Source organism: Miniopterus schreibersii (genome assembly GCF_964146895.1).
Source record: "Miniopterus schreibersii genome assembly, chromosome: 15".
NCBI classification, from domain to species: domain Eukaryota; kingdom Metazoa; phylum Chordata; class Mammalia; order Chiroptera; family Miniopteridae; genus Miniopterus; species Miniopterus schreibersii.
In genome coordinates this window covers 30,787,406-30,803,855 of record NC_138115.1, presented here as the reverse complement: position 1 = coordinate 30,803,855, position 16,450 = coordinate 30,787,406, and the positions used below count along the sequence as shown (strand labels likewise).

The following is a 16,450-nucleotide window of genomic DNA, read 5'->3' as shown; positions in this document are numbered from 1 at the left end:
CCGGGAATCGAACTTCGATCTCCTGGATCCTAGGCCGACGCTCAACCCCTGAGCCACATCCGGGCAGGCAAAAAATTATTTTTTAATTACAGTTGACATATAATATTATATTAGTTTAAGGTGCACAACATAGTGATTAGACATTTATATATCTTATGAAGTGACCACCCAGAATTAGTCTAGTTCCCATCTGGTACCATACATAGTTATTATAATATTATTGTCTATTCCCCCCATGCTGTAGTTTACATCCCTGTGACTATTTTTATAATTGGCAATTTGTATTTACTCCCTTTCACGGTTTTCGGCAGGCCATATTTCAAGGTGGAGTGGACCGCATGAAACCCAAAGGCCTTAGATTGCTCATCTGATCTTAAGGGTTAGCACTGCAGTGCAAAGCAAAATTCAAGGAGGATTTTGCATATTTCCTTACCAAAGACAGCTCTAGGGAGCATGGGATAAGGAGCTCAATCGCCCTATCTTCTGTGAACCAAAAAAGCTAATAATTTATGGTTTTATAATTCATCTATTTGACAAAATATATTTTAACTATATTTTCCTTACATCACTCTCAGTGGTTCCAAGTACCGCAAATTACACCCATTGAGCGAAGAGGTACTTTCTTCATAAACCTTCCTAAACTCGAGTTTCAAAGAGGCCTCTGCACTCCAGGGTTTCAGAATTGGGTGATCAACCTATCTGTACCTCTGTGATGTTAGAGATTTTTATTGTCCCATTTCTTAGCTCTCACCATTCTGAAGTAAAAAAAAAATTTAAAAATCTCCCATTTGACTGACTTTGTCTCTTTGATGTGTTAAGATGATCTCCTCTCAATGGTTTCAGAGACACTTGCAATATGCTCTTCAAAGTGTTTTTTATTGTTGTTGTTACTGTTCTCCTCATTTATAATTAACCCGGTTTCTTAATTTTCTTCACGTGAACTCCCTTACTGACTTTGGAGGAAATGCCCTCTTCTTTGCTGATAATTTACATGGCTCTAGCAGTTCCCTTTTTACCTCCTACCTCTGATGCTTGTTATTGTCATTCCTTGGGATATGTTTTTTATGGAAAGCCAACAAGGAAAAGGTATATTGGCTTTTCTTGTGGGTTATTGACTTTTTTAAGTCCTTCCTTTCAACTGTCTCCTAAATGGGGCTTATAGTTATCACATTTCCCTTTTTAGAAATCTAGCATGTATGGGATGGGTTTCTTGGTTTCCCCTCTCCCACGGGGGTGTAGAATTTAATTTTGTTATTAATTTTTGCTTAGTGGCTTACCCACAGCAATCCCTTGGGTCCATTTCTGAACCTGTTTAGGATGAAAGTTTTATTGCCCTTCTTGTGGGATTTAGAAAGCCGTCCTCAACTTATTAATATCCAGCCCAAGGCCTCCAACCCCCACCCGCATCTCTCATCCTGATCAAGCAATTGGTTACTTTGTGTTTTGATCGTTGAAGCCTTCCGTTATTATTACATGGACAAATGTTGTCAGCTTTCCTAGTTCCATTCAACATTTTCTGTCTTATCATTTCACTTGGGTAATTTATAATATGCATTTTTCTATAGGGAGAAGTTTTCACATGAATTGTTTTTACAATTGAAACGTTTTTGTATAAGAAGCCATCGCACAAATCTATCCTGAGATTTATTCAACAAATACTTTTTTGTGTACCAGTTCTAGACACTGGGGATAAGCATGGACCAGAATCAAAACTCATGGACTTACACTCCAGTGAGGGGTGGGGTGGGGTGTGTAGACAAAAAAGAAATAATTTGTCATATGCTGGTAAGAGCTGAGGGGAAAAAACTTAGGATGATAGTTTAGAGCAGCCCTTCTTTACCAGCTCTACCAGAGAATTAAGCTCGAATGCCCTACGGCACTCTTTATATACAATGAATTAACTTCTCTCCTATGCAGCTAGAATGACGCCAGCTGTGTACCATCCTTGGAGGTGGGAGAAAGCAGTCATGGATATCATTTTCTGTAGTAGGCCTTGATGCTCCCTTGGACCCCTGATTGAGAAAGTCTGGGTTAGAGAGGAACAGTGTGGAAGGGAGCGCTACTTTGGATCATTTGACCTGGGAAGTTTTCTTTGACAGTAAGTTCTTTGAGCACAGACCTGAATTCAGTGAGGGAGGGAGGGCCCTGCAAATGCAAGGTGGGGGTGGGGGATGGAGGTGGGGCACAGAATGTCAGCGGAGACAAGAGTGGGCTTGGTATATCTGAGGAATAGTTAAGAAGGCCAGTGTGTGTGGAGCTGAGTCATGGAGGGACAGAGAGCTGGGAATAAAATCAGAAAAGTGGCTGGTGAGGGGTGGAGGTGATGTGGTGAGACATGCCAGAGATCTTTCTTTGTGCTTTCTTTTAGTGGTGTGTGCCCCACTTGTAATATAACCCTTTTTACTTGGAATTATGATGGCTTGCTGAACTGAAAATGAGCTAAAAGAGGGGACTCATGCAGTGTCTATTGAATGAGTGAGACCTCACTCCTAACCCTACCCCTGCTCCAAACTACTCATGTTGTCTTCTAAAAGTTACCTGCACCAGAGTTGGACCACATGGAATTTCCAGCTCTGTTACCTTTTTCTTATATCAGTTTAGAACTTCCAAGCATTTTATTCAGTACAAATTTTGCTCATTTACACTTATGCTTTCTATTATAGGTATACAATACGGTATTTCCTTCCATGAACTCCGCTCTCCTTTGTGGCTAAGCTTGCTAAGTGTGGTATCTCCATCTAAGAAAATCAAATTGTTGGAAGGGGTACATGGAGGCTTTGACTGCATTAATAATGTTGGGGGAAGTATAGATGGGCATATAATATCATTATATACACATGGTTAAAGTCTGAAGTATATTATAAAATATAAAAAGTATTTGTATTCTTTATAGATAATATAAGGAATGTAAGGAATAAAAACATATCTAAAAATGTCCAATGTGCTCAGCCAGTGTGGCTCAGTGGTTGAGCATCAACCTAGGATCCAGATCGCAGTTCAGTTCCAATCAGGGCACATGCCAGGTTTCAGGCTCAGTCCCCAGCTGGGGGCATGCAGGAGGCAGCTGATCAATGACTCTCTCATTACTGATGTTCTATCTCTCTCTCCCTCTCCCTTCCTCTCTCTGAAGTCAATCAATAAAAATATAATAAAGTTTTAAATATGTCCAATGTGTTAGGCTAAATCTGTATACAGTTACACTAAATGGAAAACAAGGTACCAGTTATTAAAACACAGATATATAGATTTAAAATGTTATCCTGGCTGGATTTATATGACAAATGAAGACTAGAATCTTGGGTTACTGTAGGTCTTCATGAAAGAAATCAATTAAGTTTAGGGAAGCTATTTATTGCTAGAGAGATAAAAACATAATTAGCAATTATAAAGCAGTCTATTGGGGTTCTGATTGTAATGGAGCAATGAGTGAATTTCTGGAGACTCGGCAGCTTATATCTTATCTCTCTTTTCTTTTCAAATATACCTAATCTTGTTAAGCAATTTCTAGGGAGTAAGGGAGGGGGGCTGCTTAAGCTGAGTCATGGTTTTTTATCAGATACTAACGTATCCATTTCCTGAGATAGGATGGCCGGGTTATATGCGAGGTAAGCAGGCTGAAAAACAGAAAGTGAATGACAGCCTGGATGTTCTTTTTCAAATTCCTCAAGCAAGAATCTCTTTGTTTCTTGTTGCCTCCTTTTGTAATGATGACACTCACAGAGAAAAACATAAATGCTTTATTTTTCTCGTTAAAAATTTAAATTACCCTGGCAGTGTGGCTCAGTTGGCTGAGCGTTGTCCAATGCACCAAAAGGTCACTGGTTTGATTCCCGGTCAGGGCACATGTCCAGGTTTTAGGTTCAGACCCAGTTGGGGTGCATACTGGAGACAACTGATGGATGTTTCTCTCTCACATCAATGTTTCCCTCTCCCTCTCCCCCTTCCTCTCTAAAATCAATAAAACATATTTTTTAAAAGTTTAATTGCTCATGCTAGTTAAATATCACTGAAAACTGCCCTTATTTTACCTAGTAGATAAAGCTACAAGTTTACAAAGTGAAAAAAAATTTCTCCCCCATTTAAATGCTGTGAAATATATTTTTTAAAAGTGTCAGAGCCAGAGGAAAGCTAGTTTTCAGGCTCACACATCGGCTTCCATACTTCTGTTGTGGCAAATAAAGTCACTTTCTAGCAAGATGGCAATTGCTGGCAGAGTGTTCTGAGGGGAACTCACTAATTCAGTTAAAAACTAGGTCATACTCCACTACAGCAAATATCACTTGATAGAAAAATTCTGAGCAATAATAGCCTTCCAAGATCCAGACACTGATCACTTTATTTCACAAAATAACAGAATTTGGTAAAACCCCAATAAAGAGAATTGAGATTTCCTTTAAATTCTTTAAAATAGACTCACCTTTTTTATTTAGCTAGTATGGCAAAGAAAACTAAAAGCACAGCTAGTTTTACTTGAGATTTTGCCTATAGTATTTAGATGTTCTGCATCGCGGGGTACAACTTGGATTCAAATTTAGCCAGTATTGGCTTCAAAATATTTGCAAGAGAGGCTAGAGGAGGTTTGGGGGTTTGTGTGTGGGGGGGGGCAGCTGGGAACCTGCAGTTTAATAAGTTCTCCGGGTGATTCCATTATACACTTTGGGAAATAGAAACTAACTCTACAGCGCTCAAATAGAAATTGGCTTTTAGTTAAGAAGGGCATAAAACAAGTGAAGATATAACCAGAGAGTTGATCGGTTTGGTACAGTTAACAGAAGGTAATAGGTTCGTTTTGAAGTATTTACTTAATCAGCTGGGAATTAAACCTAGTCATGGAACTGGCTTTTCAATTTGTTCCAATGAGTAGTCTTTGGAGTATCTATTACCCGTGCATTGTTTTTGGCCTTAAAAAAAAATCTATTCTCACAAATTGCATGGACACTTTCTCTGTTTTCAGAGTCTTTATGTCATTCACGATTTCTGTTGTGGAAGTGATTTTCCCTTGTTAAAGAATGAGTCCATTGATCTAGCAGCTTATGCAGGTGTCTACAAATCACCTGTGGAACGTTTTAAACCTACCGTTGCCCAGGCTCCACTCGGCACCTCAATAGGAATCTCCAGGCACAGGGACCCCCAAATCTCTTTCTTTAAAAGCTTTCCTGTGCAGTCAGGCTGGAGAAACACTGGTTTCATGACAGCAAAAGAAACTTTCTTTGAGACTCTCCAACATGTTTTTCTTGATTAGCCATTTCTTTACTCTTGTTATAGCCACAGCCTGGGCAATTTTTAAGATTGCTGAGATAGGTTGTTTTCCAACTTTTCTGGCTTATGCCTGAATTGTCCAAGATGCTGAGACCATTAGCTTTTTGCATGTGTTTCCAATATGCTTCCTCCTGAGTTTGCCTGGGTAGTTCTACAACATATTGTAAGTTTCCAGAAACCACTTATGCTGCTTCTCTCTGGCCAAGAGTGTATATAGCACAGTGCGACTCAGAGGCACCTGCTCCTGCTCTAGGATGACCTGGTGTTCTCCAGGAGGAGCATGCAGTCCCCACTTCTAGTTTCCACACTCCAACCACCAAAGTGGCACAGATTTATTTCTGCCCAGTAGGCTAAGGGTGGATGATGTAGAAATTAAACAGGCCTTCTCTCATCGGATACCCAAACTATGAGCCTCACCAGGGCACCCCATGTGTAGTCAGTCACAGGAATGCATCCCATCACTGGGGGAAGGCAAAGGAAAGGTCTCAAACAGGTAACAGGGGGCGGGGGCTATAGCGTCATTTTCTCACAGGTGCCCTTAAAATCTTGCTGTTCAAAGGGTGGTCTCAGACCAGGAGCATCATCACCACCCCCCGGAGCTGTTAGCAGTAATCTCTGGTCCTCACCCCAGACTTGCTGGATCAGAATCCTCCTTGTAACAAGACACCCAGGTAATTCCTATTCCTATTTGGAACCTGACATAGCAATTGATCCAGTGATTGCTCCACTGAGCGCCACTCAGCCCCCGAAAGCAGAGACCCAGCCCTTTGTGCGCGCCTCGCACCCGCTCCACTGGGTAGCAACCCAACCTCCAGGGACCCGGGAGAGGGCGCTGCCGAGGGCAATTTTGCGATTGGCTGCGCCTACCACGTGACCGGCGCTGGGGGGCCTCCCGCGTTACCGGATTGGCTCCGGCGGCTGCTGACGGACAGGGTCTGGTCGGAGGGGCGCGCGCACGGGGGCGTGCGGGCGCCAGGACGCGAGTGCGAGTGCGCGTGCGCGCGCGGCGGGGCTTTCTCCGGAGCCGTCGGAGGGAGCTGGAGCGCTTCTCCCGAGGTGAGCGCCGCCGCGGGACCGCCCGCAGCCTCCGCGTGGCCGGGCGCGGGCGAGCGGGGTGGGGAGGGCTGGGCTGGCGGGGGGCGGTCTGGGGTCAGCCCGCCCGAGGACCCCGTCTTCGGGGAGGATGCGGAGCCCGGCTCGGCAGCCCCTCTCGGTGCCTCGGTTTCCCTTTCCCTGCCCTCTCACGCCCCTCCCCATCCCCCTCATCGCGGTGACGGGCCCGCCCGTGGGGAGCTGCGCACCTGGCAGTCTCCCCTCCGCCTTTGTTTCCCGCCGGGAGGGATGCTGGCCTCGGCCCCCTCCCCGGGTAAAGGGTGAGGGTGGTGGGGGCCGGGGCGTCCCGGGCGCCGGACCTGGGCTGGGGCCGGGGAGAGGGTTGCCTTTGAGGCAGCGGGACCTGCCACATGTGAGAGCGAAGAAGAAGAAGAAGAAAAAATGTAGTGTCACTTTGTCCAAGCCGCGGGACTCAACTCACCCGGTGGCGGCGAGCGAAGCCGAATCCCTGAGGCGGCAGCGCGGGCGGGCGGGCGGGCGGGCGGGCGGGCGGGCGGCCGGGGGCAGGGCCGACGCCCCGAGCCCGGGCGCCGCCCCGCAGGCGGCTTCCTGGACCCGCGCGCGAGCTCGCGCCCGGAGCGGCCCCGACACCCAGCGCGCTGCGCCCGCGGAAGGAGTTCAGGTCTTCGTGAAGAGGCAGGACGTTTTATTACTATCTTTTTAAGCAGTTGGGTACCGGTAGAGCAGATCTAAATGAGAGGCTACAGAGAGGACTTGTGACAGTGACACCGACGACTGGGAAAGCGTGTGGAGGGCAATGCCTGCAGTGAGCTGCAGCCCAGACCAGCGCGTGGAGGCTCTTCTCCGAGAAGGCAGGGGCTTTAGGGGGATAATCTCTGTAAACTGAGGTCTTCCTGGGGCTGCCCAAGCGAGTAATTATTTTCAGTGTTGATGGGCTGCAGGGAGAAGAGAAGGCAGGGTCTAAATTACTCGTATTCAGACCTCCTTAATTCTTTGAAAAGTGGGTGTTTAAAGAAGACCATTTGGGTGCCAAATGCGGGGTGTGTGTGTGTGGTGTGTGTGTGCTGGAGGTGGGGATGTCTTTTTAAAGTCATACTTTTAAAAAGGAAGGGCATGTGCAAGGCATCCCCTGCCTGGCTCTCCTCTTTCCCCCCCCAGACCTGCAATAACAGCAAGGGCATACCGTGCATCTTATAATGAAACATGAAAAGTTCATTCCGTTTTCCACTGGTTAACTGATTTGTTCATTTATTTGATGTATCTAGTCATCTGCTGGGTAAGAAATGGTTCCATGAACTGTCATTAGGAGGATTTGACTGCGTTCTGGAGTTTCACTGTAATCCACTTAGAACTTACTCTGGTATGAGATGGACGAAAATCCTTGTACCCGATTTCTCCAAGACATCCTCAAACCGCTTCAAAGCCCTTTTAGTACTCTTACCTTCCCTGCACAAAGTTTTGGGTGTGTGTGTGTTTTTTTAGGAAACAATGTGATTTTTTCATACATCTAAAACATATCCCTCATGCCTATGAAATGTTTACACATGCTGAGAAATTAATTTATTTTGCAAGTTAAAACGAACTGAAGAAGGAACACTAGATTTGTCAGGGGGAATCAGCGCTAACACTTATCAGCTGCAACAAATCAACGTTTGGTGGTTTTCTGAGGTGAGTGAAAGTAAGAGACACTGCTGCAAAGCTTGTTAGGAATACAGCACATGACCCCGGTGACATGAAGTCTGTATTATCACCTGATAGATTGGAGCACAAAGCAAATTAGTGGGAATAATTTGAACATTTGTCAGTGATTTGCTTTTTAGCTGGTATGGGATGGGGGGAGGAAGGAATTCTGAATGTGGGTGATACAGTTTGAAAGGTACGCGTCCATGTTTTTCTCACACGTCATTTTTGTTAATATAAGCTACACACAGGGCATGCAGTTGTTTATGTTTAGCCTATGGAAGGCGAGGCAGGGGTTTTGAAAAGGTTGGGAAACACTTATTAGGTTACTCAAGGGAAAACAGGAAGATTGGCAGGCTTAGTTCATTTTGAAGGAAGCAACATACCTCAGTGACCTACAGGACAGGGTTTTAGTCTCGGATTTGATAAAAGCCCACTGGTGTTGCTTTCAAAGCAACAACAAAACCATTTCCTCTCCATTGGTTCTGTCCCCTGGGTCAGGGATGGGATGGATGGAGAGTGAATAAGAGAGATTAGAGCCCGACCTGCATGCCTAAGCAGCCGTGTCCTTCGAGCAGGATCTGTGTCACACTGTGTGACTGTAAGAGCCTTCCTGTGAAGAAGAGTCGGAGCGCCTTCCCTGGGGCTCCTGCTGTGAGATAGAGCTGAGCAACACTGCCACAGGTCAGGGCATGGGTGAGATCATCCAATAGAGAGGCACTGGGGGCTAAGGAGAGCCAGGAAATGTCTAACACGGGAAGGCTCTGCTGCTTGCCTCTGGAGCCTGGAGGGGGCATTTCCAGGCAGAGCTGCCTCACTTATTGGCTAACCTGGCTGGGCTTTAAATGGCTTCCAGAAGACCTGCCTTTCACAAATGAGTCGCTTGCGGAGTTTCCGTGGTTCAGGTTATCGGTGTCAGTTATGCTTATAATGTTCTCTAGAAGAAAAAGGCTCACAAAGACGCAAATCTAGGCTGCCTTGGCTCCTGTCGCTCACGAGCTTCCAGAAAACAAGTTGTGCGGTCCCTGCCAGTAGATGGCACTGCTGCCTCTGGGAATTCCTGGAGGAGCTGAAACACCGGGCTGGCCAACCAGCAGTGTGTAGCCTGCAGTCTAGAAGATTTTGAAAGGCTGTGTCAGATCTTAGTCAAAGAGAATCCTTAAAAAAAAAAAAAAAAAGTTCTGAAAGCCAGAACTATTTATATAAGGTAGGAATTATGTGTGTTGCGGGGAATTGAGGAATGGGTGCGATTACTGGTTGTATGTGTGTGTCCTAGGAGAGAAGGCAGAGGGTAAACTGACAAGCATCCTACGTAGCACAGGTTTTGAAAGCATGTGGCAGACATCTTGTTGGTTAATTGAATGAGGGTGAAATCACGATTAGATAAAAACTCCCAACAATTTCATAGTTACTAATTCTTTGCATGTAAAACTAGTCTGCACACATGGACTGTGGAAATATACACATGACTTTTAAACCTGATCAATATCAACGATCATTTACATGCTCTGAAGATAGTGGTGAGGGTGTTAGTAAAAATAATGCTGGTTATGTAGTTACTGTACTTCGTGACTGTCCACAGGAGGTAGGTCAAAGTTATTCTGAATCAGTTTCTTCTTAAAATACTTGTTAGGGATTTTTAAGGTTTAGATTTTCTTAGCTAATGCTGTCCTTTCAGGATTGCATTAACAATCCAAAATCTCGAACTTCGGTTTTATTGACCCTATTAGCCAGAGTTCATTCATCCATTCCCTTCTTTTGAAGAAGTTATTCTTTATTCTGTGTAATGGATTGTTCTTTGAAATGGAGTTTGTAGCCATGGTATTTGAGGGAGGTGGGAAGTGTTGCCAGTGATGCTATAGTGTATACGAGGGCCTCAGCTTTGACCCTATCCCAGGGATAGGGCACTGCTGCTGGGTGTCATCACCCTAGTCACCTGCTTCCTCGTGCAGTTCTCCTCCCATAGCTCAGCTTATTTGAGGTTTATTTCTGTCTCTCATCAAGTGAACTGATGAGCTGGTTTGTACTACCAATGCCTAATCCTAAAATGCTGCCTGTGCTAGATGGCAGCAGTCACAAGTCGATTAGTGTTGCCTCATTATGTGACCTCAAGTCAATCTTGTTGCCTTTTTGAACCTGTTTTCTCACCTGCTCGCTGGGATTGGTGAGTTGGCACGTGGCTCTTAAAATTTCTTCCGAGTCTAAAATTCTATGGTTAGGTGATTCTCATCAGGTATTTCTGAAGCCTCTGAAAAATTCTCATCTAGAAGATATTTTCATACTGTGAGCCTAGGACAAAAAGAAATCTCACTAATATTTCTTCTTAGAGAAATGATTGTTTGTTGCCTCAGAATCCTAATAATTCAGAGTTGGAAGAAATCCTAGAGATGGTTTAACTCAACCTTCTCATTTGCTAGACAGGGACTTTCAACTTAGAGCTGAGTGACTTGACCAAGCTAATAGAGCTAGTTATAATGGCAGAGAACTGGTTAGAGAATTAGGACCAAGCAAAGACTCATCTCAGTCTTCCCTTCTCCAGTGCTGCCTTTCTTCTCCTGCCATCAGTACACAGAATATGCTGTGTGTATAGGGCTGGAGCCAATGAATTCTGAGTACTTAATGTAGGCTTTTAAAGCCACAGCACAAATAATGTTGAGTTTGGGTAGAAATTCAAGGTCAGTCTTCTCTCTGTACCTCATTCTTTTCTTCACTGACTGGTCATGAGCAGGATTCTTTTCTATGCATCGTTGGGTTTTTAAAACTTTTCTGTATAAAATTTCCTGTAAAAACTTTCATTATCCAAAAAGAGTCATTCCCCAATCAGATGTTCTTAAATTGGGTCCATGGACCCTCTGAAGGCTGTGTGGATAGAAGAGTATCTCCGTATAATTGACTTCCTTTGTAATCATATATGTTTTCTCTGTACATTTAACAAATCACTTTGAGGAGGTCCTTAGACTTCAACAGGTTGCCAAAGGGGCCCAAGGCCCAAAAATGACATAAAAATTCTACAGTAGGTTCTGGAAAATTGCCAGGATGGGAGAATTTTTGAGGTGCTAAAGAAATTATGGTAAAAGAGGGTTTGGGGATGGAGTACAGAAGGAAGCTATCGGCCTTCTTAGAACATTTTACCTTCATTAAACTGTATAAAATTGCTCACTAAATGAAGATGCTAACAGTAGCATTTTACTCATCTTAAATTGATAGTGGTTATGCAAGTATTGATGTCCATGTATCATTCCTTGCTCAATAAGTACTTCCTCCTCATTTCCCAAAACACTTTCCCATGTACATTGCTTTATTTGAGATGACATGCATACTAAGAACCTCCCTTCTTTCCAGATAAGTCAGTGCCTTTCTGAGATGACTTGGAGTTTTTTACTCCAGTCTTCACTTCTGAGGCCCTCAACATTCTACTTTCTAGGACTCACCATGAGCTCAGAGATGCAAAATAATTTATAGGCCAGGGATAAAAAATCTCCAGGTTCCTTTATTATCTCCCGGGTTTACCACAGAAAACACTGCTCCTTCTTGGCTACTTATTTTAATTTTCCTTTCTGTTCAAATCCCAGGTTCTCTCTTTTTCACATTTTTCCCAAATAGGAGTGACTCAGAGTTTGTGTATATGGGAAATAAAAATTCATGTTTTTCCCAGAAGGTATACAGAAGTTAATTTTGTGTCCATTTTGGACAGGTGAGTCATAACTTTGGAGATCACTACATTTTGAAGATCATCTGCTTGAAAATCTCTTGATGCCTGTCCTGTGGCACTTTGTTGACATTTGGTACCATGGTGACACATGCTGGTGAATGCCACCTTCTGGTACCTTTATTAGGTATAGACCAGAGTGGTATTTGTTCTTGTTTTAGAAGAAGAATAGCCCTGGCCAAGTATCTCAGTTGATTAGAGCATTGTCCCAATATGCCAAGGTTGTGGGTTCAGTCCCCAGTCAGGGCACTTATAAGAATCAACCAATGAATGCATAAAGAAATGGAACAACAGCAAAATCTGTTTTTCTCTCTCCCTGTCTCTCTCCCTCTCTCTACCTTCCTCTCTCTCTCTCTCAAGTCAATAAAAGTTAAAAAAAAAAAAAAAAAGAATAAAAATTACCCTTTTTCAGCAGGTTGTCAGTTGAGTTTATGTAATAACAGAACAAAACTCAAATTTATGAATTCTGGTCCCAGTACACTGAGTTATTGTGAGATTTGTAATGCATCATTGACTTCCCTGAGTTTGCTGCCTTGTCTGGAAAATATAAGGAGAGAGCAGTGATCACTGAAATTCTTTCCTGTTCTACATCCTATGACTCTGAACTTCTCCTTGGTTCCTAGATTAAACATGTCCTAAATATACTGGCTATACTGGCTAGTTGGGAATTCATTTATATTCATAGTCGGTGCCAGGATAATACTTCTTTATATCTGGAAATCACTTTGTGGTTTACAAACATGTTCTCTAATTCTTCATCTCTTTTCTACTTAAAGTGTGATCAGAGAGCAGCATTGGTATCATCTGGGAGCTTGTTAGAAATGTAGAATCTCAGGCCTCCCCCAGGACCTACTGAATCAGAATCTGCATTCTGTCAAGATGCCCAGGTGCTCTGCATGCACAATAAAGTCTAAAGAGTGCCATATCTCATTTTGGAGTCTCACCCTGATCCCTTGGGTCAATGAGGGAAGCAGGGTATTTTAGAGATAAGGAAATCAGGAAACAATGACTCAGTTGTTAAGTAAGTAATCAGGGCTACTGTGCTAGGGTCTCACCCAGAACTGCCACTTCTTGGGGTTGGGCTGGAGTCAAGCGTGTATAATAGAGACTAATTACTAGCTGCCCAGGAGCCCACAGGTTTAGTTGTGGTCATGTGCCTGAGTTCTAGCCGACAGAATGTAAGTAGATGTGCAAAAGTGTTGCGATCCACTTCTAGGCAAAAACAGAAAGAGAACAACATGTGAGTTCCTCCATGCTGTTTTATACTCCTAGCAGGCTGGAGTGGAGAGGACCCCTAGGGCAAGCTTGAAAATCATGTTTAGAAGATGGCAGGACTTTTGCCAGTCTAGGTGCCTAGATCACTGATCAGGGAGGGTCACTCCATTGACTGACCTGTTCACTTGCCCAACATGTATACAGGAACCAGAAATAAAATTTTATTGAATTTGAGCCATTACATATGTTTGAGTCTATGTTAAGCACTCAGCCTACTTGAACAAATTCACTTGAGCAATGGCTTGGGACTTGAAGTTATTGATCTTTTGGTCTAATGCATTCATTCATTTTTTTTGTCTTTGGCAGTTGGTGATCAATCAGTCATCGTCCAAAATGCAGAAGTGAGTGGTGAAAAGCAGCAGAGCTGATGGGTCATGAGGATGTAAGTGTGTTTGAAGGCTCTCACACCCTCCACTCCAGGGTAAGTCAAAGGCATTTTCTGCCATTATTTCTCTGGTTTTACTAAGTGATAAAGGCTCTTGTCTCAACAGTTTCTTGGAGTCGGTGCAGTGGGGTGCCCTGCCATGGAACGTTCTCAAAACCTTTATTGATTCAATTCATAGACACAGTGAAAATCAACAGTTATGAAGATAAAACCATAATCAGGGCAATGGGATGGTATTTGTGCACAGAAGTATTTCAACACAAGAATTTTTAGTGAGTTTGTATGGGATGTGATATACACGCTTGGGGAGGTGGTGGTTTGGCCCTTCCTGAGAAGGGAACTAGGCCTTACTCTTGTTCTTGTAGCCACGTCACATTGTTAGCTCTGCTGGCTCATACTCCCCTCTCTTAGGATCCTCCCCCTTCATGGATCACTTCTTAACTTGTCTTTCATCAGTCACTTTTTCCCAGGAGGAGAGACAGCTCACCAGGGAGCTGATGATTCCAGGTTTGGTAGATAATGGCACTAGCAAAACACGTGGTTCTGCCCATCCGTTTTATTTTATCCAGTGTCACTGGAAGTCACACGTCCACTCATTCCCCTTCTATCTGCAGTGCCTGGGGCTATGGATGTGGGTGTTGGGACCATTATAACCAAAGCTGGCTTTGCATTTTCATTTGTGCTGAAGACTTTTGAGACTAGAAGGAGAAATTTGCTGTTTGGTATGTCTTCAGAGTCTAGGTGGAGGTCCAGAAAGGAGGGATGGAAAGGGTATCACATCCTTTCTGAGCTCTCCGCCTTCTGGTGCTTAAACTAAAACCAGACTCCTTAAAGAGAAAACTATAATTAAGACAAGTCTAAGTGGAGATAAGGATGGTTGGGAAATAAGGACAGGGTTAAAAAGAAGTACTCAGCTGAAAAACTGGATGGAGGGTTGTTTAAGCAGCTTAGTTCAGTACTATGGAGCCCTTGTCAGATAATGTCCCATTACCCAGACTCAGACAGAGGGCACCCAGAAAGGCTGTTGCCCTTTGGTGCTTCACATGGCTCAGTAATGAGTACAATTTACTGAACAAAATAGACAATTAGGGGCTGTAGCGCTCTGGAGATTCCCATACATCATTACTGCTCTGGAGTGATACACATGCTCAGAGATAAGCAAAGCAGGGAGAAGGCAGCTGCAAAGCCCATCTGAAGAATCTAGGTAAGCAACCAGACACAGACCTTAGCTCAGGGCCTGGAGGTTTCTAATGAAAGGACCTGGTCTTTTCTAGGTTTTCTCCTGAGAGGAAAGCAGCTGGACTTTGCCATCTTTCCTCATTTCCTCTGTGGTTCCCATGTACAATCATTCCTCAGTATCTGTAGGGGATTGTTCCAGGACCCCCTCAGATATCCAAGCCTGTGGATGCTCAGGTCCCTTATGTAAAGTACTATAGTATTTGCGTATGACCTACATTTGCATATAGGCTACAGCAAGGTATGCCTAGCACTTTAGTTATGTGGAATCAGTGTTGTGCTCAGTGCATGGCAAATCCGAGTTTCATTTTTTGGAACTTTGTGGGATTTTTTCCCCCTGAGTATTTTCAATCCGTGGTTGATTGAATTTGAGGATGTGAAATCCATGGATATGAAACCCATGAATATGGGTAGCTGACTATCTTCTACTTTAAAAGGAACTAAAAAGTATAGCATGTCGAAATAGCACTCTACTGGCATGTTTCGGTGTAAATACTGTATAAGGATCAAATTGTAGTGGGAGCCGTTCATTAGCTATTGATTAGGGGACCAAAGAAAGTAATGTTAGAGATGCCAGAGAGTCAGGGCTTCCCATTCTCAGCACTGTTGACATTTGTTGGGGCAGGGGGGGCTGCCCTGTGCATTGTGGCATGTTTAGCAGCATCCATGGCCTCTACCCAGTCAATGCCAGTAGTGCCTCCTCCACAGTCATGACAATCAAAAATGTCCTCAGATATTGCCAAATGTTCCTTGAGTGGAAAAATTGCCCCTGGTTGAGAACCACTCCTGGAGGAACACAGTGATTTAATCTTGCTCTGACTTTCCCTAGGATTGTATTTTAATCATGCAGCCTTATTTTGCTACAGCTTTCCTACCTGTAAAATAGACACAGTATTAATAACGCAGTAGCCTAAGAAAGTGATGTACAAAGATTACTGTGTGACTACTTGGGGGCTCTATAAATGCTAAGAAACAACACCTGGCTCCCCAGATTTCCAGGACCCAAGGATCCCTGTTAATCCTTGTGAAGGCAGTAATTGGGGAACAGTGGAGTCTGAAGAGGGCAGAAGGTTAGTGGTGTGGGAGATGATGAACAGTTCTGGATTCTGATTTCATCTGAAGGCTATCTGTTCTAGTTGATTACAACAGTATATTCTGGTTGAAGGCTTTCTTTTGGAAAGTTAAGAAATGGGAGAGTGGAGGAGGCAGAAAGAAGGCTATTCAGAAGAGCAGTCAAGGAAATTACATTTGACGGGTTTTCTTGTAATGTTAGAGAGACTCGTGTATAAGTGGAACAAAGGACATAGAGAAGTAAACCACAGAAGAAAAATATCCTCCCAGATGATTACGGATCCTAGAATAGGTTTTGCAGGTTATACAGTAAAAACCCGAGACTGTTTGGAGAAATCTGTTTTTATTCTAGAACTTTTACATTTGTTTCGTCTCTTCTTTGGGTATCTTCAACATATGCCCTTTGAATGATAAATAACATGTTTTAGTATGACATGTGTTCTTTTGATACTCTTATATTACTCTGTTGGAATGGGGAAAGAGGCCATAACCCCGGCCTAGACCTGAAGTATTATGTTATCTTCATAGAAAACCCCAGTTGGACTCTAAGACAGGGCCAGAGAAGGAATTAGATGTAAACTGTCCTGGCAGGTTTGAACTCAGCCTTGCTGAGATTCTGGTCCCTCTATTTGTTAGACACACTCACAAAATTTACAACAAATGCACTCTATCATGGATCTAATGTGTGGAGAAGCCGTCTTAAACAGTCTTGTTTACTTACACTCAGAGTCATAGATTTTAAGCAAACCTCGTAAGAATGT

General features: G+C 43.6%; 1 protein-coding gene across 3 annotated transcripts in view; it reads left to right on the top strand.

Moving 5' to 3' along the window:
• Positions 1 to 6,229: 6,229 nt before the first annotated feature.
• TMEM108 (transmembrane protein 108) overlaps positions 6,230 to 16,450 on the top strand; it is a 209,366-nt gene continuing 199,145 nt past the window's right edge. For all 3 annotated transcript variants that reach the window (XM_081159484.1, XM_081159483.1, XM_081159486.1), the window contains exons 1-2: positions 6,230 to 6,315; positions 13,304 to 13,418. The gene's annotated coding sequence lies outside the window, so the exon portion shown is untranslated. The remainder of the gene's footprint in view (positions 6,316 to 13,303; positions 13,419 to 16,450) is intronic.